This window comes from Micropterus salmoides, unplaced genomic scaffold (assembly GCF_014851395.1).
Source record: "Micropterus salmoides isolate LMB-PRFRI ecotype aquatic unplaced genomic scaffold, ASM1485139v1 Ms_hic_scaffold_4, whole genome shotgun sequence".
NCBI classification, from domain to species: Eukaryota; Metazoa; Chordata; class Actinopteri; order Centrarchiformes; family Centrarchidae; genus Micropterus; species Micropterus salmoides.
The window spans coordinates 1,909,337-1,936,631 of NW_024043372.1; the positions used below are offsets into that span (position 1 = coordinate 1,909,337).

The window sequence follows — 27,295 nt, forward strand, 5'->3', positions numbered from 1 at the left end:
ATGAGTTCCAGTCGGGAGCAAACGAGGGACACGTTTCAGACACGAAGGGTTGTCGTGCGCTTTTCTTCATGGCTTGTCATTCTGGAAACCAATATCATATTCACCGCATGTATTATTCTGCCTGTAATTCATGATTGATCTGCAAATATAACCGATATATCTCACAGCCTGCGTTATTACCGGGGCTGTAGATTACATTAATATTCCATTATTCTTCTGAATCTGCCACTTATTTTTCTGATAACAGTATTATTTCTTTGGTTTTTTAAAAAGATTAATATAAAAAGACACTGATGTCTTCAAATGTCTGGGGGGGGGGGGGTTCTGTCCGGTAACGATAAGAAGCAGGAAGTTATTTGCTTGAAGAAGAATGAATGAAATGATAAATTATCCTTTTGTTTTTCAGAAATACCAGATTTCCAATTAAATGTGTTGCAGCTAAAAGTTCAAGATGATGAACATATTTCTTTTGACCTGAGGGTCTGAGTTCCTTGTGCTGGATATAGACCCAGACGACATAATTAGAAATAATCCGCAATAATGACCAAATTGGATGTCTTGTTATTGTATTATCAGAATTGTTGCTGCTGGAAGATGACATCCCTGCCAGCTTGTACCGCAGGTACTGAAATGAGACTGTTTCTTTTCTTGAGGTTGTAAAAAATGATAATCAGCCCACTGGAAACGATGTTTAGTATTCAGTTCGAAGAACAACGTGTCTGTTTTACATCAAACACTTTGAACACAAGTGTAAATGCACATACCACAACTGTGGAATAAAAAGTTTGGTGCAGAGAGGCAGTGTGTCCCTGCAGTGTCAAACGTGCTTACAGAGCGTCTATCGTTGAATGTGATCATATTTTTGATGGCGAACAAACTGAACGTATCCTAAACCTCCATAGAAAGAAGTTCACATTACGAAACAAGGTGGAACTTTCTGGTCGAACTGTTTCTTTAGCCGTGTTTCCGCCAAGGTTTTTTATATTTTTTTTAATGCATATTTTGAAGCGTCGCATTAGAAAAGGTTGATGGAAACAGCAAAATTGGGGGAAAAATCCCTTATTGTGCAAACAAGTTTTTACGCTCGCTTGAGGTTATTTTTGCCTTTGTCGAAAAACTGTTAATGCGCTAAATGGGAGCTGGAAAAACTTTTGCTGAACAAATTCTGTCATAGCGAACTTGTAACTAACGTCTGCCCAGCTGTTTCCGCTGTCGGCGTCTTGCCTGATATTCCCATAACTTGCGGCGGCATGGCTGGTAGCAACTTGCTCGCTTGAAACCCATTCCTGAGGACCTCCCTCATATTTTTTGATTTTATTTATTAGACAGTAACAAAAATAAATGTGTAACAAAATGCCATCACAGTACATTTATCAGAACTGTCGAGGATAACACAAGAACGTTACAAAACCTATTTCCATTGTGGTCTTCGTTGTAGTCTGATGAAGATGGCAAGCATGAGTAAAGGTACCCTGTACAATCAACCCTTACAAAATATGACCAAAAAAAAACCCTAACATCCCAGTACAAATTAAATAGAATAAACAGAAAAACATCCACTATAATATTTTGCAGATCCATGGTCCTCAGGTCCATGCAGCTGGTTTTGTTTCTGGTTTGCAGCCCATACGTCTTGTTTATTACAGCCATGTGTAACATCATCCAACTACTGACGTAACTACGCTCGCCATAGCCTGGTTTATTTGCTCCAAACCAGCTGATGGAAACGCACATATTTAGCATTTTCTTATTTTTCTGACTTGCAACATTTCAAAAGTCCACTTAAAATTCACTTACATGACTATTGGCGCGCTGCTGTAGAGAGAGGAAAACAAATGGTGTGTAATCTATGGACCAAAACAAACCACAGTGCAAAGAGAATCTTATTATACAGTTTGTAGTCATACAGCATTTTTTGGACTCGTGCAAAAACGGGAGGACGACGTGATGTTTGAGCTGGACAGAGTGATCAAACACTGGAGACACATTTTAATGGCAGGTATAAATGGGGTGTCGTTGTTGTTATCCCGCTTCATTTCTGTGAGTGTGGCTCTGATGAAGACGGAACACATTTATGGAGCAGAAACAACTTATTCAGCTACAAACTACATATTAGTTCATCAGGATAAAAGTAGCCCCTCTTTAGGGGACCGACCTCTGGGACATGCACCTCCTCTAGAACAGGTGAGCTTCGAGTTGAGTCTGTGCAGTTAAGAGGGTTTGGTGAAACGACAGGATTCTTGCATGAGGCCCATTGTCTGAAGTTGTCTTGGAAGAAGGTCCAGTTACCAGTATAACCACCTGAAGAAAGTGTCCCTTTGGACTTTCTTGGACATCTGTCCAGGGACTTCTCTATCTTAGTTTCTTTAAAACAAGTTCATTGCCAAATGTTCTGCAAGTATAGAAGAACAGGTGCATGCGTTTATCGCTTTAAGTGAAAATAAGGTCGTGTCACTGAGTTTGCTCGGATACAAGCTCCCTTCTGCAGCTTCATGTTCCAACAAGGCGCTAAAATATAGTGAGCCTGTTGGGCAAAAAGCCCGTCTCTAAACGATGTCTTCATAAGCCAGACGTCAGGACGACTTTCTGTCTCTCTGTTTGTGCCCGTCTCCCTCCGCTCGTCTGTCTCTCGGTTATATTTGTCTCCTGCTCGGTGCCTCTTGGGCCGCCTCCCCACAGGCCGTCGGTGAACGGTTGGCCATTTAATATTTAATCAGTCTGACTCAAACTTTGGCAGAGCTGCCACTGTGGTCTCTCTCTGCAGAGCGGGCCCTCTGCCACGGCCTTCATTGCTAACGAGAACACAAAGGACAGTCCCCTAAAGAGGGGGCGGGCTACTTTTATTCTGCTCTCTGTCGCTCATTTAGAGGGATGGAATAACACCTACTTTATTGTCACTTGTGGCCAGACGAGTCTCATTCAGTAAAAAACAGAAAAGAAAATCACTCTGCTGGTTGAATAAGTTGGAATTAAGTGAGGTCTTTATTCCTTTCTAGTGGTAACTACAAATTTGCTGCATTAAATTGAATAAAGAAGAAAAGATATTCAGGACTTTCTGGTTATTCAGGCAGCTATTTAACAGAAATCACTGACTGCAGATCTGCAAGTCGGAACATTTATAAAACTGTCTGTTTGTAATTGTACAAAAAAAACATTGTCGTTAGTAACTCATTTTCGTGAAAGAATAAATAAACCACAAGGCAAACATGTACAGTATCTGAACAAATCTTAATCCAGACTTTGCTTTGTGTGACATATAGAACAGTTGAACATTGAAATGAAACGGTGTGCAAAGTGTAGAGAAATGTCTTTTTGGGGGAACTACTAACAACTCAGACATCTGGAACACGACGAGGAGACACAGCTACACGCCGACTATGTAATGTGCTCATCATGTAGCATGTTGTCAGCTGCTGACAATGTTAGTGTGTACTTTGTTGCTTGCTAAGGTGAGGTAGGTTTGTTTGGCCGCCCATGTGGCCACCCATTGTAGCCTTTTGCAGAGAAACACAGATGCTATCTATTACGTTAAAAGACACAGACATGGTGGATATTTTATAAGCACGAAGCAAGTGAGGCGACAGTAAACACACGAGTGCAGATGTCACTGTGAGCCAAGTTTGTTTTGCACCTGAAAACTGAATCGCGTGTGGAAATCGCGAGTTGTGTAACGCAGCCTACTGCTGATGGAGACTGTCAACAGAGCAGACCCATTCTGGGACGGGCCAAGAAGATGTGTTTGCTGCACAGGAGCTAATAAGATGGAGAATGAAGTAGAATTAAAATGGTTAAATAAGAAATAATCTAAGCTACTAGAAATAAAAATATACCCCGCTAACTCGAACACCGATCAACCCCCCGGACTTTGTTGTTACTGCAGACAGAAGTGTATGTGTAGCTGAGGAAGATGTTAGCTTTGTTTAGTGTGTTGTGCAGCATGCTAGTTAGCTGAACTTGTTTTCAGCATGTTGTTGGCTTCCATTTGAATGCTCCTACAACATTTGGCATATTTCACCACGGGTAGTTTTAACTACCTAAACTTTATATTTCATATAATATTAATTTCTCCACTTTAGTTTGAATGTCTGAGCGCTGCTGCGCTGGTAAATTAGTGTCCACAACCCTGAAGTTTGCCTTAATGGATATCAGTTGTCTCAACATTGTATTCACTGAAAAAGCACTAGAGACTGAAAGCTTCAGATGTAAGAAATGTGAACTCAGTGTTTTATATGTGGAATAACACAAGAGTCAAAGCATCACCAGCTCTAAAGAGACGAGTCGCTGCCTCTTCACCCTCGATTATGAACGGCAACAAAGAGGTTGCGTGGGTCTGCGGCGTTCCTTTGATTCACGTTCAGTGATTTCCTGCACAGATGAGTTGTTTTCCCACCTTGTGGAGTTTGTTTCTAGGACAACATTCAAGAAGAGACTCGCAGGCCACAAACAAAACAGGCTTGAACTGTGAAAGGGAGCCTTTTTTGGAATATCTCTGGAGACACAGAAGAAAAGCTTGGTCTTCACTTCCCTCAATCATCTTTGTTGTCCTGCTCGTTATACCCACCTGCTTCCCGTTCGTAAGCCCTGAGAGCTCTGGGACTCGGAAGCGTACAGCAGGTGTTGAACATATTGAACGCAGAGTGGAGTGAAACAGGACGGACTGCGGTTTGATCAGGAGGGACTTGTATGAAAAATGGTCAGCATGCAATTATGTGAGCGGGTAAAAGCTTCCCTTGTAAAGAGTCGGGCCGGGTTTGCGCAGCATGCAACCCTCTGCATTACTTTTACACTTCTTTAGAACTGGAAAACGGCCGTGACGCAGGAGTGTGATTGAGCTCACTCACACAGCAGGTGCACGCAACTGCTTTCATGGACAAAGAAACAAAGCAGAAACGAACGCTGTTTTTAACATCTTTTAACAGCCACATCACAAACTTTAGTTGACCCACTTCTGCAAAAGCCGGCTGTGTGTGTGTGTGTGTGTGTGTGTGTATATGCATTTCATTAGACCTTTTTTAAAACTGTTCACTAAACCTGGGAAGTGCCTCCATGTTTGTGAGACTGCTGCAGTGATGATGTTTTCATTAGGGCCTCATAAACGTGATAAAGCTCAGAGAGCCACAGTAGAGTACATGTTGTTGTTTTTTTACTACACGTCTATAAATCTAAGTCTGTCTTATAAACCACACTGATGGCTCACTTTGATGGGCAAATACAACACATATGGTCCTAATAAGACGCTTATAATCAATTTATCTTATCTGCTGTCATGTAGGAGTGTGTGTTTTAGGCAATATAGGATAATTATGGTTGGTGTATGTTAGTGTGTGTAGGCTCACAGGATACTCGTGGCACTTTAGGTTTATGTAAATACATGCCTGAGAGACTTAAAAAATACTAAAATACAATTGACCCTTTGCTAAGCCACGCCCCAAATACGCAGCTGGCCAATAACAGCGCAGTATAGGACTGACTCATACTGAGGTCCGGCACGTTCACAGCTGCGCTCCATTCAGAAGGCGTCGTTTTCTAGTTGGTTTTTTGCTACTGGTCAGCGATCTGATGCGAATACAGAAGTCCCTTTAACCTGCAGTGTATCAAACGGCCAGCAGGGGGCGACTCTTCTGGTTGCAAAAAGAAGTGAGGCTCCATTAGAAATAAAATGTTTCTGCTTCTCAGCTGATTTATTCCCTCAGTAAACACTTTCCTGATGAGTTTCTGGTCTCAGTCGCTAGTTTCAAGTCTTCTTCAACACAGCATGATGTTCATTTAGTAAATTATGGTCCCGTTTAGAGGAACAGAGACCAGGAAGCAGGGGAGGCTTTAGGGCTTCCCTTTCAGCCTCATATAACGCTCGCCGAGCGGCGACTCCGACACGCCCTCAGAAACAGCGAGCTGCAGCACACAGCTCTCCTCTCCCTTCCAAACACTAGCTACCCTCCAGGCAGTCAGTGGACAGAAAGTTGTTCCTGTGATGTAGAGACAGAGCTCAGTTAAAACTTTATGGATACAGATTAATAACTCACCGCTCTGAAACTCTCGCTGCAGTCCATGTTGCCGAGCCGGTCGGCAACACGTACGGCTGAACCCGAGCTGTTTACCGGCTTCTCGCTGACCCGCCATTCTCTGCTTCTGATTGGCTACTAGTCCTTAACTAGGAACTGGAAATTCAGGTGTCAGGTGACAGTTTAAGATCACAGAATTTAAAGCAGTGCGGATCTCCGGTAATTCTGTGCTTCTTTCAGATCTGTTTCTCCTGTAATATCATCCCTGCTGAGTCATGATTTATTCTTCCCTCGCTTTGTGTCGTTGTTTGGGGAAGTAACTTCTTTAAATGTGCACATTCAGTTATCGTTATCACTTCTACATTTAAGTTCATTGCGTGAGGAAAATTGACGTGCGGCGTGAGAGCGTGTGAAAAATACCAAATTGTGTGAGTCTCGCGTGAGACGGCTTTAAACCTGACGAGTTGTCACGTGGCTCGAGATCTCGTCACACACCTTTTTAACAAAAAGAAATAAATACTCTATCCACTTCATTCAAAGTAAAACTACCAAGTGAGTAAGACCTGTGCATCCTAATGGCCACCGGAGTAAATGAATGACCCACGAGCTTCCTGTTTCCCCTCTCGTCGTAATTACAGTGATATATCAAACGTATTAACTTACTCTAATGAGGTAATTACTTTGGAAAATGAATGGCTTTAATTAGCAGATGTTTCTTTGCCATCAACACTAGGTGTACCTCGTGGGTGGGATTACTATTAACTTTCATTTCTGAAACGTTCAGAAGAGGACAGCAGCTCGTAGATCCAGAGAGTAACACTTAGTCTGTTCCTGCGCTCTTTAGCTGCTCTGCATTTATGCCACTTTGCCCTCTTGTTAACGTTCTGCAGGAAATTGCTGGAAAATCATGTCAAGTTCTCGACCCTGTAGGGGAATGTTTTAAAATATGAAATCTTCATGTTGTTTTTGAATTGTGGCAGAGAGAGCCACTACACACATACACTCATAACAAGTGCCGCGGTGACGAGACATCAAAATCAGATACAGTCAGACTATTTCATCCAGTCATTTCCCATTTCGACACGTTATCTGCCGTTCACAATAGCAGCAATTTAACACTCTCCAGTTCTCTGTGACAATCACACTGCTCCCCTGAGCAAAGCCTTCGTGCCATCTCTCTGCCTGTGAACCAGCGATGGTCAGGGAGTGTAATCTGTCTCCGCTTTAGCATGCATGGCAGGCAGGGGACCACACTTAATCTGGCCTGTGATAGCTAGCGAGCTAGCTGTGTCGAGGGCGGGCCGGCATCACTGGAGCAAATCACTGAGGGGAGATTCATTGTCTGCGCTGTTGTGTGAAGCAACTATCTCTGCGAAACACGCCTGGCGCTGAGCTGTACGACATTTAAAAAGCCCACAGAGAGCTGGACGCTGTGGAGAGGAGAGTGTGTGTTTATACTGAGAGCCTGGAGCAGATCCACTCAACAGTCAAGTGTCTCGTTGCTGCTTTTAGCAGAACGCTGCTTCTCTTAGCGGCACTTTACAGACGAATGCGGTGGATTCACACCATGTAAGCGCAGGATCAATATGGACGCGTGTGTGTTTGCAAGATGGGCTCAAAAGCAAAATGAATGAAGGAGCTGCCATTTTGTTGATGACTGCCTAATGGGTTCTGGGCAGAGCGCAGAGCGTTGAGTGCATGGCTTTGGCAGCGAGGAAGAGAAGCGGAGGGAGAGAGAAAGTCAAAGGGCAAGAGAGAGGCTGACGGAGCGAGAGGCCGAAGAAGTGGAGCCAGAAAGAGTGAACAAAGGAGAGATGGAGCTGGGGGATGAACATAGAGCTCACAGGATGGTGAATCACAATAATGGTTTCATTATCACAAAGCTGAAATAAACTGAGAAATGACCTCAAAGGAAAAAGAAACCCAGATCATATCAGTGTCACCTGCCTGTTAAACCAATCCCTCACAGGTTCTCCTCTTCCTTTTGATGGGCACTCTGAACCAAAGTGAAATCACTTATTTCTAAAAGATGGACTATGCTGAAATCAAAGACAGAAGATAGATAAAAAAAAAAACTATCTGTGGCTGCGGTTTGTAGAAAGCATCCAAGACAAAAGACACAGTTGGCTGATTATTTTATAAGCAGCTTTTGTTATATTTTGTTATATATCTCTTCCCACTATGATCAAAAAATCCGATGCTCTGAGATAAAAAAATCTGCATCTGTTACAGGTGCAGTTTATTAAGAGCAGCAGATGAAAATGCACCTGCGCACTCGCTGCTCGTGAAAATGTCGTCATAAACGATTTGTCAGTTGTGTACTGGCGTACTGGACGCTGCGCGAGTCACAGGATAAATTAACACGTGGGAAACGTTTTGAAACAGTTGCAGATGGTGGTTTGGGTTTTAAAAAAGCACGTTACAGAAGTCAGTAATGTTACTTACAGCCACTAGACGTCACGGCATAATAATAAACGTAAATACGGGGGGTAGTAAACGGCTGCACAGTCGTCCTGTACAGCCGTTTCTCTGGTGAGGACAAGCTGCTTTGGAGGGAGGCCTTTGGGGCGGGGGGGGGGGACTTTCTTTGTTAGATACTCTTGCTGTCTCTTGCTAGTAATCCTACATTGTGTATCCCAGCTTTAATCAGAAAATGAGCTAAAATATATAAATGAAAACCCCACAATGCTACAACAAGCATCAGTGATGTCTCAGTAAAATCTCCTCCTCTTGTTTCTGACATCCTGGTGGACTTAGAGTCTGTTCCACAGCGTGACAGCAGTCTGAAAGAAGGAGCTTCTGGCTACATTCATTTCTCAGAGTGCTTTACCTGCCCGGTGACGGTGTTGTACATCTGATGCTGCTTCTGCTGCTCTGCTCCCGTTTTCTGTAAATACAGAATAATGTTGCATAGTGTTGCCAAAAGTTTTGTGCTCCATAAACTGCTTTATTTTGTCCAATCCTCACACCGTGTATTGTTAAACACTTTATTTATCAATTTATCAAAGAGTACATCAACAAAACATCAGGCCCCTGGGCAAAGAAGTGGAAAAGCCCCCCCCCTCCTTGGACACCCAGATGTCATTGTGGTGGTTATGTGCATCTCTTTATTGTATTTTTGCATGTCTCTGTGTTCATTAATGTCTCTTTCTGGACATTTTGCATTTCTTTGGAGCAGTTTTGCGTCTTTGCGGTGGTTTTGCATCTTCCAGAGACATTTTGCAGGATTCCCCCTGTTGAGGCTGTGCTGCAGCACTGCTGTGAACCTTTCTACCTGTTAATAAACCTCTTCCATGCGTGTACCCTCGGATTAACAGTGTTCATAATTCAGAGAGAGCAGCTCTGAGCCAAAATGTTGAATCTCTGAAGTGCTATTCAAATTACTTCGAAGCAAAATAATGTCGGAGCCCCTTCCTCCCAGCTTTCCAAATGGGCTAAATTAAAATGTTCATTGTAACTGGAAGTGTGCCATTCAATTAAGTGAGGTCATTCAAAATGTAATTGGCAGCTCAGTCATTATTTTAAAGTTTGAGTGGGTTTAGACCCTTCACCTCGTCTCTCCTCTTCAATATTCCTCTAATAACCTCTCCTCTGCTCTGTCCTCACCCTCCTCTTCTCTTCTTCGTCTTTGCTCCTCTCTTCCCTCACATGTCTTCCCTTTCCCTCCCCCCTCCCTCCTCTTCTCTGTTTCGGGCGACAGCGAGGTGAGAGTCGAGGGCGATGTAGGACAAATGAATTAACAGCATCAGATTAAATAGGATTACTCCACTCGGTGACAAAGAGGGGCTCGGCTCTCCTAATGAATTATGTAAGCACAAAAAAGTCCTGACCAGATTTAATGGCATCCTGCTGGTGTGTGTGTGGTGTCAAATATTAGAGGACAGGAATCAGCTATTATGCTTTGTCGAGGAATAAAGTGATGGATGGGTGCGTGTGCATGCGCGGTTTTTCATCTGTGTGAATCGGTGAACAGCAGCTTTTCTAATACCTGTCGCAGGTGTCAACTCAACACGGTCCTATTAGTCTTTATGCAAGGATGAAAGTATAGGCCATATATAAAATCACACCCTCACCGAGCGAGCGCTGAGACGGCGTGTGTGACTGATTTTTATTTGAGCTGTGCTTCACTCTGGTCAGTGCTCAGCAGTATGAAGTGCTGCTACAATGGATTTGTCCGACAAAATGGGCCTGTTTTGTGTTCAGTGTCCAGAAAGGGCCGATACCTGCCAGGAAGAAACAGTTCGTATGACGTAGTGTCCACCTATGAATGTGTTTACAGCTGGAGGAGGAGTGAAAAGACGAGACAGTCGTTTCAAAATGAGGATTAAAATCGATGCAGCAGAAAGAGAGAAACAGTGAGCTCGGCGACCGTCGGGCTGCGGTCAGGATCGCCAGTCGGTGCTCAACGACGCATCAAAACAGCTCCCCAGCGCATCGCAGACGCCAGCCGGATATCCGGCAGGCCAAATATCTGGAGGAGTCGGCCGACTCGACATCCGCATCCAGCCAATGAGAGCGGGCAGCTCTCTCTGTGGCTCAGACGATCCCCGCTACCTGCCTGTGCTGATCCATCCTTTCACCCAGATTCTTTGTCTTTAGGGAGGGAGGTACAGTATGTAAGCAGGGAGTTTAAAGATACCTTCGGTCGAGGCCTCGTTGGTGTTAGAGACACTAAATGTGTCATAATGTGAGTTGTTAGTGACTCATTATCAGTTAGTAATTTCTACCCTCACATTAATAACTACTGGGCCTCCATGCCTACAGGTTTTCAGTCTAAGCCCTAGTGCAGGTCAATGCTGGATGGCGCTGCACGTTGGATGGCGGCCCGGCTTTACCTTTACCTGAGGTAAATTGAAATGAATGGAACAGGCACATTTTTATGACGACGATGGAGATGAGCAGTAAGAGCTCCAGCACACGTCTTAAATACCACGTAGGTGCATAGAGAAACACTGGCATACAAAGGCGTCCTCCGTCACGCGCAGGCTAATAGTAACACATGTGACACCTATTAAATGAGAGGAATGTCAGAGCCTCCACCCGCCGCTCCGCTTTCACCCTCCGTTTTATGTCGCCAAATGAGCTCCTGGCTAATGAGGAGGCCGTCTAAAAAAAGCCAACTGGAGGAGAAACCGCGAGAAACCGAGGCAGACGAAGAAGATTACAAGAGGGGGAGGAGGAGGAGGAGGAGGAGGACGAAGACATGAGGAGGATAAAAGGATAAAGAAAGTGAGTCAGTCAGTAGAGGGGGCTTTGTCAGACTTTTACTTGAGTGAATCACTTCTGAATGCTGATGCACGGTTTTACAAATATAGTGATAATAACGATGTACACACATCAAATCACACACACACACACACACACACACACACACACACACACACACACACACACACAGGTCCAGTGACTCAGAGTTTAAAACCATGCAGCTGTGCTCATTTATCTGTCGGCCGGCTGAGAAAATAACTGCACGCTGATGAATGCATGCGCCTACGTGTGTGCGTGCGTGTTGTGACTGAGGGGAGGAGGATATCACTTAAAATGAGAGGTTGTAATGAAATCAGTGATTGCTGTACCCCGAGCTGGGTCACTGTAATTAGGTGTGATTAGATCACAATGTGTGTCTCTCTCTGTGGTGTTTCTCTCACACATGACAGCACGCCTCTTTTCCTTTTGAACATGCATGCGATTCACGCTGAAGTTCGTACGAATCGCACCTGACAGGCAGCCTGACCGGCAGCCTGACCGGCAGCCTGACCGGCAGCCTGACCTGCAGCCTGACCTGCAGCCTGACCTGCAGCCTGACCGGCAGCCTGACCGGCAGCCTGACCTGCAGCCTGACCTGCAGCCTGACCCTGCAGCCTGACCTGCAGCCTGACCGGCAGCCTGACCTCTGCACCACTGAGGCTCCGTCCACACTACTACGTTTCAGTCCTTCAAATTTCAGACCTTCTGCTTCGTTTCCTCCTCCTGTTCAGGCTAAAACCGAACACCTAAAATGTTTAACTTTGAAAAACACAGCTGAACGCTTTGGGTTTTAAACTCCGGGGTAGCGTGTCAGGTGAAAACGATGACGTAGACGCTCACGTGTGGCTTCCTGATTGGCTCTGATCAGTCATGCAAAGCAGAAACAGTTTTAGTTTTGGTGTTTTTATTAAAATATTTCGTACTGTGTAAATAACACTTCTACACTTGTACTCTCTTTGTCCTCCCGTGTTCCTCTCAGTTCCACCTCGCTGTCGCTCCGTGCAGAGAAATCTCTGCTGTGGTTCTTCACCATCGCTGCTCTTCGTTTGTCTCTAGTGGTACTTTCTTCTGCGGAATAAACAATCTGCTTCCTGTTTACACCAGCACGAACACGCCCAGTGTATGTGACTCACAGGGTTCGGGAGTAACGGATTATTCAGTTACAGTACAGAAAAAATAGATGTCAACAGATTACAGGTACATTTAGTGAAATCTGGGATTACTCATCAGGGTTACTTCAAGCACAATGCTTCCACGAAAAAGAAAAACGCAGTGCTGTTCGCCTCGTATATGTTTTTTACATCCAGTCTGTGTTATATGTACGTGTTTCTGTGAAAACCCAAAGCTTGGGAGGGACGTGTCGCAGACATTGATTGGCGTTTACATTCTCCATTGGAGCAGAATGTGCGTTTACGCCCTCTGTGCGGACTGGTTCCAGTAACCGGGCAAAGCCTCCGAGACCGACGGAGGCCAGTTTGACCACTGGGGATACAGTCCCGGGGTGATCTGGCTCACGGCACCCCCCGGGGCTGAGTAAGCTAATAGAACCGTTAGCTGCAACAATATGATTCAGTTTCACAAAAATCAGTGAAAATTCTGTGTTTTTTGTACAGTAATCCGTGGGGCCCGGTCCCAGAAACACTGCAGCATCATATTGAGAATCCTTTCATCAAGAATGAGTCATCAACATTTTAAAATGCTTCTCCAAATGACAAACTCTTAAATGTCATCAAGAATACCTATAAAACAAGGCTTTTTGTGATTGACATAAACATAAACATGGATTTTGATTTCATGGGAAGATTTTCTGTGTTTCTCTAAAACTACACAGAGCAGAAAACACATCTTTGAAACTCTCTTGTCTTCATTTGCCTATTTGGCACTGAAGTAACCCAGAAGTGACTAAAAGTAAGCAGGTTACATTACTTTTATTTTGTGGTACTTGGATTACGTTACTGATAGCATTTTTTAGTAATTGTACCGATTACGTTTTTAAAGTGACCGTCCCAACCCTGATGAATCACCTCCTGATGTGCGTTGTCAGTCGTTTAAACAGAGAGGAGATCGGTTTCATTTTAAAACGCAAACACAGCAGCGTGGATGTAACCTGACTCACGTCATGTGTCCTGAGGCGGATTGGATAGCCGGCCAATCTCTTTTCTTTTTCTTCATCTAACCCGATGAGTCTAATTAAGATTAAAATCTCTTTTGAAAGAGACACCCAGCTAAGAAGCAGCATTAGAGAACATAGAGTATAAGTTTCAAACAGAGAAAGGACAGCAGTTAAATACACACAAGCCTCTAAGCAAATACAATTTTATAATCAAAGACAAATAGCCTCATTTTCTCCATATTTTTAAGTTTCCTTCAGTGTCACAGTAATCCCGGGAAAGTTGTTTGTACATCCATGTTCCCACTGCTAACAGGAGCTGCTAACAGGAGCTGCTAACAGGAGCTGCTAACAGGAGCTGCTGACCGCTAATCCGGTTACTTTAAATGGGCCGTATTTGACTAAATTTAATTGCATTTGCTCAAATCACCTCTGGAGGAGGTTTGAGACGCGTTGTAACACGAAGGCAGTGGCACGGAAAGGGAGGGAAGGCGGCTGCGGCTGCTGCTTTTGGAGTTTATGGAGTTTCGACTTGTTCGACTTCCCGCCGTGTGACCATGGCAACCACAGAAAAGGAGCAGTTTTATTTTAATTTTTTTTTTTTTTGCTGTGTCTTGAGTCCACCTGAATGATTCACCTCTTCAGCAGCAGAGAACAGACGGATCGATGAAGAGTCTGTGAGCAACATCTGCTTCAAAGTCAGATTCTCCCGACTGATATCAGTTAGCAAAAAATATTATCAATGTCATAATGCGAACCTTCCTCACCTTTAAGAGACTCCCTGCTGTGTGTATTCCAGGTGGAGAGCAGCAGTGCGTGGCGTACAGGAAGCCTCGGTCTTAGCATTTCTTTCTTTAAGAAACAGGCCCATTGAGACGTTGGATGTTATAGCAGTGTGTTGTGTACACGTGAGGTTGTTACTTGATATTGATGAACCCTTTATGCCACACAGTACTGGTTAGCGACAATGCTAGCGTGCACATGTACCAGCATCCAATTGCCTTTTTGCCAAAGAAGTGAAAACACCACCTTTGATAGACGCAGGGGTGGGGAACCGTCTGTGATTACAGAGCAGCAATCAGAAACCTTGTCGCTGCCTTTACTTGATTAGGGCACCTTCAGAGAGCACACGGGGAGTTAGTTGTTGTAGTTTGTCGTGCTAATTTGGCTAAACAACACGATCAGCAGCTGGAGCTTCAGCGGAGGCAAACAGCTCACGGAGCTGATTAAGATACTCTGAACACACATGATCCACACATTTTTAGACTCAGTGTGACTCAGAAAGTGTAAAAGTTAAAAGCAACGCTTACGTCACCAAAACAGACATTTTCAAATCGAAAATTAACAATTAAATGAAGGAGTTTTGTTCATTATTTCACTGGAGGATCAACTAATGACAGCTGCTCTGTCTTCCTTCATTAATATTATAAATAATATAATATAGTTCCATTGCTGCAGAATAACTTCCAGTTGTTAACTCATTACTCGATCCCTGAAAACTGAAGAAATGTGTTTCAGTAAACACCTTGGAACAGCCTGTTAATACACCCTCAGAAGCTTTATATGTACTGTATTTATTGTAGAAATACGGTGTTCCTACCGAGCAGCTGGTCATCGGTTGATCCTACAGGGAAATAATGAACAAAATTAAATTAACTGTTAAGTTTAGATCTGGTGATGTAAATGTTGTTTTTAACTTTGGCAGTTTGCTGCTTACTTTACTTTTATCACTGGATTTTAACTACTTAGATTTACAAACTGGAAACATGGGGGTGTTGTAAAACTTTTGTCCTGTTGTGTACACGTTTAGAAATCGTGGGAAAAAGATGCAGAACCTGCGTGAGAATCTTCATGTTTTTAGTTTTCTTCAGTGTCACAGTAATCCAGTGACAGCTGTTTGCTGCTAACAGGAGATGCTAACAGCTAATTCGGCTTCTTTAAATGGGGCATATTTGTCCAAATGTGAACAAATAATGGCCAACAAAAAAAATACAGGGCTTAAGTTTTAGCTCAGAGCGAACTCAGTGGCAACATTACACTTCCTTTTCTAAATCCCCCAAAACATTATGGGAGCTGTAGTTCCAGAAGCGTGATAATCCTCCAAAATTCAGTCACACTGCAGTGTAAATATCTTTTCTGTCGTTACTGAGGCCCAGAACGTCTCAGCAACAGATTCAGAAACACATGTAAATCTCCAAACACTCTCATACGCCTATTACTGCTGAGTGACGTCCGGTCAGCGCATCAACACCAGCCTCGGTGCTCGCTGCCATATGTGCTGCGTAGGCCCCGTCAACTCGATTTGGTTCAGAGATCACGCTGTGCCAGATGTGGCCCGCTGGCTAATTAATAGAGAATAGAGAGATCTGTCGGAGATATAAAAGTACAGCGATGAGAGAGAAGAGAAGTCTGTAAATAATGACACTCATGCATTTATAGACTGTGTTTAAAGCACTTTGGTCTCAAGGTCAGTATTTGCAAAGCTTAAATAATAATGATTATATTTAATCAGAAAAACACAGAAATATCTTAACTGTGAGATGAATCGTCATGAAAACTGGCGCAGATATTCGTGATCCCCAGAGGATGAATCCTACAGACTTTGGGGATCTTCTGACTTTCCCTATAGCGCCACCATCAGGTTTAATTTTATCATTTTGTGTCTCAACAACTGGATTTTGATGAAATGTGGTTCAGAACTTCATGTTCCCCTCAGGATGGACTGTAACAACTAAAGGTGTGACGAGATCTCGTGCCACATGAGAGTGGAAGCCTGTGTCTCCATATCAGCATGACGGACTGTGAGGGGGAAATTTGCATAGAAGACACTTTCAGGTAGTTTGTCAAGACTCGAACAGTATCTTAAGAAATATTTCAAAATGCACCTGCATTGTTTTGCATTTTGTGACTTTTAGTTAAATAAAACCCTATTTTTCCAGTCATGTGTGTCGTCATATAGGGCTGGGCAGTAAAACAATAAATATTGCGATATAATTATCCTCACTAACAATGTAACAAATGTTCAATAAATGTTTGATTTAATTAATTTAAATTAGTGCTGGGCAATGTTTAAAATTTTTGCATTGTTCATTGCAAAATTTAAACTGCTATATACACAAAAGTATAACAACATGCGGTTTGCAGACACTTTAAATAAATACCAGCAGTATTCCCTTTACACAGTAGCAATAAATTATTTCTTGTAAATCTCAACTTAAACATTGATGTAATCAAATTAAATATTAAACCAAAGCATGAATCATTGGCAGAGAGTCTGATCCTCGCTGTTTGGGAGTTTCCAGAATCTGTTACTGTTTAACTAAATAGGACACCAACAGGAGGGAATTCACACGGCAGAGGTAAAGTTGAGTTAAATAGGCTACAGCTGTGTGGCGCACAGAGGCCGTTCCCATGGTTACTCTCCATAGAGCGCCTGCTGTTTACTCGCGGAGCGCCGTCTCCCTGTCTGATCACCTGAGCAAAGAGCGTTCCTCAGACCGACATCTTCCCCAACACTAATCAGCATGCAGTGTGTAGCCATCCACTTCGCTGTGGCGTTTGAGCGCTTGTCTTACTTCTCCCGCACGCTGCATCCAGCGTAGTCTGCCGAAGCCTACCAATTTTACCCTATTTCGTCATTGAAGATTTCTTTAAAAAAGTGTTAAAATATCGTCTCGTCACACCCCAGTAATCACTTTGGTGATCCTCTGATTTTTCCTCTAGCACCATCATCAGGTCAACATGTTAATGTGTCCAACGCTTTGGTTTACAACAAAATACCTGCAGAACTAAAGACATTCCCAGCAGCCTCAGCTGTGCTCTGTGCTAATTAGTGTAACCCCGGACTCACACAGGCGGCGGTTTTGACCCGTCCTCAGCCCGGCGTCAACTCACACTGGAAGCGTTTCAGCAGCGGAGCGTTTAGCCGCCCCCCCACGTTGTTGACTTGCTGTTTATTTGTCATTTTGTGTGCTTCTACAACCGATCACAGCGCTCTGCGCTCCCTGCAGGGCTTTCAGAATAAGAGCGTTTTGCCTGCCTGATTTAGCTGAATTGTTTAGATTTTGTTCTTCTAACGTGGTTAAGAAGGCTACATAGTTAAATAGTTTATTTTTTGGTCTGTTTTAACCGGGTTTATTGTTGATATACAATCGGGAGTCTGCACAAAATCAACCGGATTCTCTTTGAGGACTCTTTAAGACCGATTAATCAGCCTGATATCTGCCATTTTGAGATGATCAGTCGATACCTGCGCTCACAAGGCCGATTTATCCTCGTGACAGCATCTCTAATCTAACAGCGTTACAGGCTAGTGTTAAACATATATGAAGTTATACTGTAGAGAATAATGCAGCTGAATGATGTCTCTCAAACTGAACCACGCTCTCCCTTAAACACCAGTCATGTTCTGAATTCTACAGCAGAACCCAAAGTATGTTTCTGTTTCATTTATTCATGAAGCTTCCATGTAAAACAACTTGTTACTGGCTGAGATACTAACATGTATATGAGCACGTACTCTGCAGGAATAATGGATTATCCATGTTTTGTCTTTGTTTTGATATTTAATTAATGGCAGCGCAATTGAAAAAACCCATAGTGGTTGATATTAACATGCTAAACTTAAATGTGTGTATCTAGATATACTGTTGCTTGACAGCCCGGCTGCATTCGCTATATATTTCTTCACAAATAAAGATTTGTATTTTCTTATTCCTGCTTTCTAGTCGTACCTGCCTTTAGGCCATTGGGACCTGTTGTCTGTGACTTGGTGGGGTTATTGGGTGTGGCGGGGGGCTACAGTATAAACTCTTCCATCTGTAGGGTGGTGATGGAGCAGTGGATAACACATGCATTTGGTGTGGTTCAATTCCCACTGTGACACGTCCACCAATGTGACCCTGAGTAAGACACTTCACCCCTCGCGACCTCTGACGTGTGTAGCAATTGTAAGTGGCTTTGGATCAAAGCGTTACCTAAAAGAATAAATTTCACGTCTTGCAACCATGTCCACGCTCTGAGCGCTGACTCTGCGCTCTGACCCCGCTGACGAAGACTCGAGGCCGTACACGCGAGCCAAAAGGCCCCAGGACACGAGCAGCACCAGCTGCCACACATCACGCGGCGCTCCTCCCAGACAAACACATTTAATGGACATCAGCGTTCAGCAGAGGGTCAATAACTCCAAGTCCTCTGCCATCGAAGGCTCGCACAAATGTCAGATGGAAATGTCAATAACGGTGTTGGGTGCATCTCTGTGGCCACCCAGTCTGCTTTCTCTCACTCTCTCTTTGTCTCTTTCTGAATGACTCTGCCTTTTTATTCCGTTCAGGTACAGACAAGCTTCTGGGCCCTAGAATCAATTTTGGATTTCTCTCTCTGTCGCATTGTCATCCCCGCTCACCCTCCTCCTCCTGCTCCTCCTCCTCTCCTCCTTCGTCCCCGTGTTTCCTTCTCTTGTTGCCAATCCCTCGGTCTTTGGTGTCGATCACTTCCTCTCCCCTTCTGTTGCCGTCTGTCTTGGATCAATGCAGCTTTAGCCGCTGTCACCTTCCAGCTCAGGTCACACCCCCCCCCGCCTCCACGTCTCGGATCAGTGCGGGGTTTAGCCACTGCCACATTGTAGCGCAGGTTTTGTTTTATTGAAGCTGTCAAGGTGCTGACCTTTCCATGTCCAGGGGAAGAAAGAGGGACGCCAGCAGGTATGATGGAGGGGAGAGAGCGATGACCAAGCCGCTTATAAATATAATCTATCAAAGGGGCGGAGGGTGGAGGGTTTGGTTTGCTGCCAGGAACACAGCTCCTTCGTTTGTTTCCTCATGTCACTCGCCTTTGTTTGTGTTTGTCTCGTCTCACAGGGCTTATTCAGCGCCAGAACATGAATATTCAGTTTTGGAATATTCTTGTTTTAGGTACAGAAAGAAATCAGAGTCACTTCATATAATCACCAAACTGCACAGATTTTAAATGATGCTGAGGATGATAAATAATGTTACGAGCAATTACGCAGTCTTCTCTCCTTCCTTTTTCTCTTTCCTGTACATCTACCTGTTGGCCAGCTGCTTTCACAAAGACTAAATCAAAGTCTTTGGTGTGCACCTTCAATTTAAAATGATGTGCAATTCATCAAGGTCTGAGTGGAGCATCTGGCAAACTTCCCGAGTCTAACTGCATTTCTTTATTTCATCAACAGAGAAGGTTTCAGATGTTTTCAAATGTTCTAAACTTCCTCACATGGCAGCAGTTTAATATCTGATTAGGGCGTAGGAATGGGGAGGTAGCTATGGTTTGTTAATGTTGCTGAGCCTTCTGATGCATTACTTCCTGTTGTAGACTGTGTAGCTGCTGTGGCTGCGCTGGTGTTCAGGTTTGCTGCTTAATAACTATTAGATAAGTTATCCTGGCCGTTCAAATTAACATTAAAACGTCGTTATAGACTGACCTTCTGCCAGCGTCCCTGATGAGAGCTTATGATGGACATGCATTAAATAATAATAAGAAATAAATAAACTCATCCTTAACTTGTAAGATAAATTCATAATTTCTTCTGATTTGAGCAGCTCTGCCTGCAAAAGTAATTCCAGTTCTGTTCGGTACAAAGCTAAACTCTGAAAACTAGTCTTGTGAAAATGGAGAAACCCGTGTTGAAGCTGGATCAAATATATATGAGAAAAGACTTTGTTTGGGGATTTAAGCGAGGCTGCAGATGAAGTCCGTTTCACGATCCTTTAAGCGCAACACGTTTCAGCATTTCTGATGAGTTCTTCTGGATGGAAAAGGTTCGCAGAGGTCCACGCGTTTGGAATGAAACTGACAAATACTATTAAAAGATCTTTGTCTGCGTCAGCTTTTACAGAGAGCTAAAATATGTCCAAGCTTAAATTCCCTAAACGGCTGGGGATTTCTGCCCTAGTTTGTTAAATTAGTCTTTTCATTCTGAAATCCCTTTTAATTTTAATGTTATTTCCATTTGCTCAAAGTCTCTATTTATTTATTCTACCTGTTTAGCTAATGTTAGACTGATGCAATGAATATCTTGAGACCACTTGGTAGTTAGATTAGGGTGGTTTAGCTCTTAGGGTTTTTTTATTTGTTGTATTAATCTAGACAATATGTTAATTCTTCAAATACATGTCTACTATTTGCTTAGTGTCTGGGCCCGTTTGTACAAGCTTCAGACAGCTTACCAGGGTGTCCCTTCTCACATATCTCATCATCATACTTGTATTTAAATGTTTTGTGAATAAACTAAACTGTAAAATAATAATAAACAGAAGTCATAGAGGAAGGAAACCTTTATGTGGCAGATTTTAAAACCCACGACACAATTTACCAAACCATCACTCCTCATGCAGCCGTGGGCGTTTCAGCTGTGTAACGGTGCTTCCATTTATTAGATTAGAGAGAGAGAAGAATGTGTCCTTTAACCTGTAATTTCCAAATTGAGATTAGATGATTAATTGATAGATCAACGCAATGAGTGGCGGCTGGCCAATTCAACATTTCTGACCATTTAACAGAGCACTGCTATCCTGCAGTTAGTGTTCAATTGAACTGGGACGGTTACTGAAACTGACTGGACATGGCACAGCCCCACCTTAAATATTTTTCACCAGCTGCCACTGGACGCAATATTTATGGAAAACTAGACGTCCAAACGGAGGTCGTAGGACCGAACTCCTCAGCAGCGTTGAATGTGCCGGATTCACAGTTTGTCTTCTACACTCACAAACTGAACTGTCTTTGGGTTTTGGACTTTTGGTTGGACAAAACATTAAAATATGTCGCCGTGGAAACTGTGATGGAACAATGTTCGCTGTTTTCTGACATTTTTAGACCAAATGAATTGAGAAAATAATCATCATATTATTGAAAATGAAAAATAATCCATAGCTGCAGCTTCATACGCCGGTGCTTTGCACATGGTCACACGAGGAAACTATTTAATTTTCAGAAAACATGACTGATGGCTTTATATCAGGTTTTGGATCACGTCAGAGGAACGTCCTCCCACCTTTTCCTGGCTTGTGTTATTCTCAATTTTCTTTGTCAGGCTTGTCATTCGTCTCGCCGGCCAGCAACTTGAGCTCATTGAGGATTTTATTTCAGGTGGCACCTGTCCCTAGTGTCGCAGAGCGGGACAGACTGATGGACGCTGGAGATAATGAGCATTTGGATCTTATGTCTCTTGTTCTGTTTTCTTTCTGTCTGTCAGGGTGAGGCAGGACGGTGCCTCCAGTATCTGCAATCAGCCTGTCCTCTGTGTGCTGACTTTTCAGTGCCATAGTGTGTGTGTCAAAATGTCAGCACAATAATACAGAGTGCAGAACACGGGTCGTCTGTGTGACTGGAGGTGTGCGTGTGCGTGTCAGCTGCTGTTGAGCAGATGTGGAAACTTTGGCCATGACGGGCAGCCGTCTCCGCGGGAGCCCGAGGAGGTGGACGCGGCTGGCCTGACGCCATTTTAAGACATTACTTCTGAAAGCACTGCCAGTTCTTGAGGCCCCCCCCTGCTGTTTGAGGAGCTGCTCGTATTCAGTAGCCTTGTGAGGACCGGGAGTTTTGACATCTGCCAGGAGGTGATCCAGCCTACGGGAGGCAGCGTGCAACATCAGGACCTCGTGTCGGACTTCCACCTGCGTGACGCTGACCTTTCACCTCGCTGCTGAGATGATAAATACTTTTCTATTTCAGAAGATGTAGGTGGTGGAGGTGCGGGGGGGAGAGGTCTTCCCCTTTCCCAGCATAAGCTTTTTAAAAAATCTCCACAATCCACCTGCCGAGGCCGCGGGCCGTGGACGAAGAAATAACGACGTGACTCTAAATCCATCAGCCTGAGAGGTTATTTTGGCTCCTGAAAGCAGAGGGTGACCTGAAGGAAGACTTTCTTTTCAGGAGATCACTTGTAGGCGACGGAGCGACTGAAGAAAGCCCGAGCCTGTCATGGCAAAGACGAGGAAGTGAATTCTGAGTGCGCTCTGCAGATCTGTGAGCGGGCAGTATATCGGAGGTCATTTTGGGGTTGCAGGATCAACGTTGCATTACTGCTCTTTATGAACACGTCTGTTTGTTCTCTGTTGGAACCGACCTGAACAGAACTTGACTATTCGGGTCTCTTCAGGTCGGATCTGACTGTGCTCGGGTCTCTCTTTTAAAAAAAATGTATGCACATGTGGTCAGTGTCAGAACAGCTCTGTTAAGACTACCTTCTGCTACATCTTGCGTCTAAGTACATGCTGTTTCGGCTGAAAATGCCTTTATGGGTCGAACGGAGTAAACTGTGTTACTTTTTTTATTCAGATTTAAAACCTAAATAATGTCTGTCTGTCAGATGACCTCGTCTCTCTTACTGGGAGACGAGATAATGGCCAAGGAGAGAGTTGATGTTTCCAATAACTGTGATGCACCTGAACGTGTGCATTCGTGTGTGTGTGAGCGGCAGGTGTTTCTGGTTCCCTGAGATTTTGGGCTGTGTTTTCGTGCCGCAGGCTTCCACCCCAGATTCAGCTAAAAACTACCACACACTGAGCTCTGGTTTGTGCAACAGTACGTTCGCTCGTTAACTTGTGCTTTTTCATTTTGTGTACGAGTGCATTTGTGTGTGTTTGACAGAATGTGTGTGAGTGTGAGTGAGTGGGCGGGCATGATGCAGCATCCGTGCCCGCAGGCCTGATGAGGTGGCCTCTGTGACGTCTTGAGTCAGAAGCCATAAAAGCTTAAACACATTTCAGCTACTTTTCAAGGACACGGCCGTTAAACCGCCATAGCGTGGTGAAGACCAGCTGCGGCGACGCCGCCGGCATATTCAGCCTCACTCTGACGGCGACTGTGAGCATCACTCTTTTTGAGCTTTTGGAAAAAACTTAAAACAACATCCCCTTCACTTGGCTTTCCCTTGTCACTGTCAGGCATCATAGCACATGAAGACTGAAGCACTAAATTAAACTTTATTTCCCACCTGCTTTTCATTTGCCTTGCAAAGAGATGTTTTAAGTTTCCTCTTGTCTTACAATAGACTGTTTAAAGGGGCTATATGTAAGTTTTTCAATGAAATTAATCAAATTGTCATTGCCTTATTGTCAATGGGCTCAAAACTCACTTGTAAATGAAGCACACGCCTGTTTTCTCCGTTGCTTCCATCAGCCACTATTCTGCTTTTAATGCGAGGTCTCCGGGTCAGATTCAGCCCTGTGAGCGCTCCCAAGCCTCTCAGACTACAGCGACAACACGGCAGCTAACACCATAAAACAACCGGCTCCCAGCAAAACACAGGCTCCACGTAAGGATCCAAAACTACAATAAAGGTTTATGTGCTGAAGCCCATCAGCCCAAACGGGTTCAGATGATGTGGAGTAAGAACAAAGTGAGCGTTAGTAAAGCTGGAGAAACACACAGAAAGTCACGTTAGCTAACGCCCAGCAGTTGCTAATGTTATCCAGAAAGTTATATCGCTTTCCACATTACTTCACCAACTAACGCGACCCGTGTTACTATCCTGTGTACCGCTGTTGATTTAGCCTGAAAGGATGTAACGGTAAAAAGCAAATGTGGAGCGATTTGTTTACTCACGTTAGCTTATAGTGACGCAGCCAGCTAAAGCTACAGTAGCTTTATAACGTTCAGTTTGGGTTTATTGCCTTTCTCGCAGCTTCTCCAGCTCTTAGCCGCTGTAACTAACGTGACCCACATGACATACAACCCAGAGGAAGAGCCACCCGCTGACACTACAGTAAAGTTACTGGCTGCGGTCTGACTGTTATAAAGTGTGACACAGTCTCGTTATAATATTCAGTCCAGCTCACTACCCGTTTCATTATCATCCAGTACATGTAGCTGTGCTGACATTACACATGATATACAGATAGTAAAGATGGTTACTGAAAGCAGCAGGCGAGCTAACGATGTAGCAGGTCTGCTAAATGCAGTAAATGGACCGTGATCATGTAACGAGCGTGGATTAGTTGCGCCGGTGTTGATCTGCCTCTGAGACGGGAACGTTGAAGTAACGTTCCATAATGCCCCTTTAATTTCTGGCACCCTTCCCAAATCACTCACTTGTGTCATGAACAAATGCTGTTCTGTACCTCTATTCATTTAGCTGACGCTTTTATCCAAAGCGACTTACAATTGCTATACAGAGGTCACACGCAACTAGGGTTAAGTGTCTTGCTCAGGGACACAGTGGGGGATTGAACCAGGGTCTCTCACACCAAAGGCATGCGTCTTATCCATTGCGCCATCGCCGCCACCCCACTTTTTAATTCAAAAAGTCAAACTTTCATATATTCTAGATTCATTACACATAAAATTAAATATTTCAAGCCTTTTTGGGGGGTTTAATCTTGATGATTACAGCTTACAGCTCATGGAAATCAAAACTCCAGTATCTCAAAATGTATTAGCATGTTACAAGAAAGAATTTAAAACACAAATGTCGACCTGAGAAGAGCTCTGATCAGCTTATTCACTCAGCCTTTAATCTCTCAGTCTGGTTCTGGTGCTCACAGTGAACTTTTCCATGATATTCAAATTTTTTGAGATGCACCTGTACGGGCTGCTCTACCTTATTGTTGGGCTTTACTGTGGCTGAAGGCAAGGCTGTCTGCAAAGAGTACCTCTGTATCTTTTTAAGGTAAAACAAACAAAAAACATATATATTATATATACAATATCTATTTACATTTATTAGACAAAAAGCATGTTAACATATTTAGCATGTTACAGAGAGAAATGCTTAAAAATGAATATATATTCTGAAAACAAACCTACACTCTTGAATATAACAGCTACTTTGGGCCCTAACACATCTTTGTGTCCCTACTGGAGTTTGGATTTAAATACAGAGTGGGTGTCTGAGTCCTTGTTTCCTTCAGGAGTCCGGCTGGTGAAACAGAAACCTTTGCTCCAGCAGATGTTGTTACCAGAAAACACCTGGATTATTTAAATAGGATCAGATTAGTTTAAACAGATTTCCCAACCCCTTTTGCACCCATAACCTGTTATTATGTGCTTTGATCACCGCAGTTGAAAGTAAATGAGGTCCTGCTGTGATGTTGACGGCTCAGAAAAGGCCTCTGGTCACAGAAACTGAAGACAGAACTGCTGCTGCTGTGTTGTTCATTTTCTTTTCTTCCTTTAAATAAAAGCCAAAATGAATGAGGCAGGACGGACAGAACAACACTCTTCTGCGTGGCCTCTGCGTACATCAGACTTTTAACCCATGCACAGTAATGTGAGCGCATCTCCGGTCCCGCAGATCAAAGGGTAATTGGAGAAATATCTAGTGGGGGGATTTGCAACTTTAAGAGTTTCTCAGAGATTCTCCTGAGGAATGGATTTTAATTTTTACTGGCCATTAGTGACGACCCTGATGGACGGAGATCAAATAATCCCCGACCTCTCACAGACTTTCTGTAATTACCGCAAACACCTTTTCATTTTGCAGCAAACAGAGAAAATCCGCTTTCATCTCCCACATTTATTCTCGTCTTCTTACATAGATTAGCGCCGGCTCTGAGAGTAACGTTTTAAGCTGCAGCTCCGTATTTTAAAGACGCATCTTTTATCATCCACCTTTTTAAAATGAAGTTTCTCTCTCTCTCTCTCGTTTACTTACTTTATTTCTGAGCCCTTCCAGAGTTCAGTCAGTTCACTTCCTCTTGTGAATGCCGATATAGTGCTGGAACATAAATCATTGAGGGCATATATACTGTAGCTGTCATTAATTCATCCCATCATTAATTCATCCCCTCACTCATTATGACTTCACTTATTCCAACTCATGAGGCCTTTCGCATCAACCAGCAGCGATGGTGGAGACTTTGAGTCAGGATCTGAATGTTTCCATCCTTCAACTGTTGTTGTGTCGCCAAATTTAAGTTCTGATGTTTGTCGAGCCAGAACGTAACCATCTACAGTTTATATGTGATCGGAAACCCGTTGGCGGGCCGCTGATGTCTCGATGGAGTTGTAAACTGGATATAGACGGACTTTTGGTCTGTGAGATATTTGTTGCTGCCACATTAGTCTGTCTGAAAGTAAAGGTTTATCTTTTTCTTTTTACAGCCCTGTCTCCGGACTTCTGTGTCCTTAAGCCCCCCGACATACTTGTTTACTACTTTTTTAACAATGCGTAGGCGTAGACGGGTGTCGGCGACGCAAGCGGTATTGTTCACATACTTGCCTGCATACTTTGTGTGTACCTGGAGGATTAAACGTGAATCCATGAGGTGGCAGATCAGGACCGGATCATCTTTAGTGGTGGTTTGCCACCACCTGGGCTGGTGTGTGGAACAGAAGTTTGTTGCAGACCTGATGGTCAGATCTTCATACTGTCCCCATGTTCATGTGCTGAATTTATCGAAAGAAAAAGTACTCATAGACGCCTGGTCGAGCGTCTGATTGCATCAAAAGCGCCTAAAAACAGCCCTAAACTCCATCTAGCTGACAAGACATGACGGTCTGAAGCCTTAAAAAGAGGAACACTAAAGGAAGAGCACCTTCTTTTCGCCTGTTTGGACACTTCCAACACAGGTTTGCGCTGCCTGTTTGGTTGGCCTGTCTACACGTTTGTAACGTGCATTTTGTCTGACTCGAAACGCATGTTTTCAACGCCGTTTTTGTCATGAAAAAACGCATGTGCGTTTTGATGGCTAATCGCACATCAAAGACTCAACGTGCGTTTTAGGGGAATCCACAGCGCACGTCTGGAACACGCGTTTTAATGGCAAATGACACTTGAAAGACGCGCGTTTTGCTGTCAAATCACGCGCTTTTGACGTGCCAGTGTGCAATCTGACGCTCGACCAGGCGTCTGAGTACTTTTGACTTGCGATATGAATTGCATCTCGCAGACGCATAGTGCTAATTTCTGAAGACGTGCACAACCAACGCTCCAAAGGAACGCAAGATACGCGTGGCAGCCATCTCGGGTACA

At 43.8% G+C, this 27,295-nt stretch overlaps 1 protein-coding gene across 2 annotated transcripts in view; it reads left to right on the forward strand.

Annotated features, from left to right (window-relative positions):
• The window catches only part of LOC119886700 (metabotropic glutamate receptor 7), a 320,159-nt gene that overhangs the window by 76,134 nt on the left and 216,730 nt on the right, over positions 1–27,295 (forward strand). The gene's annotated exons all lie outside the window — the stretch shown is intronic.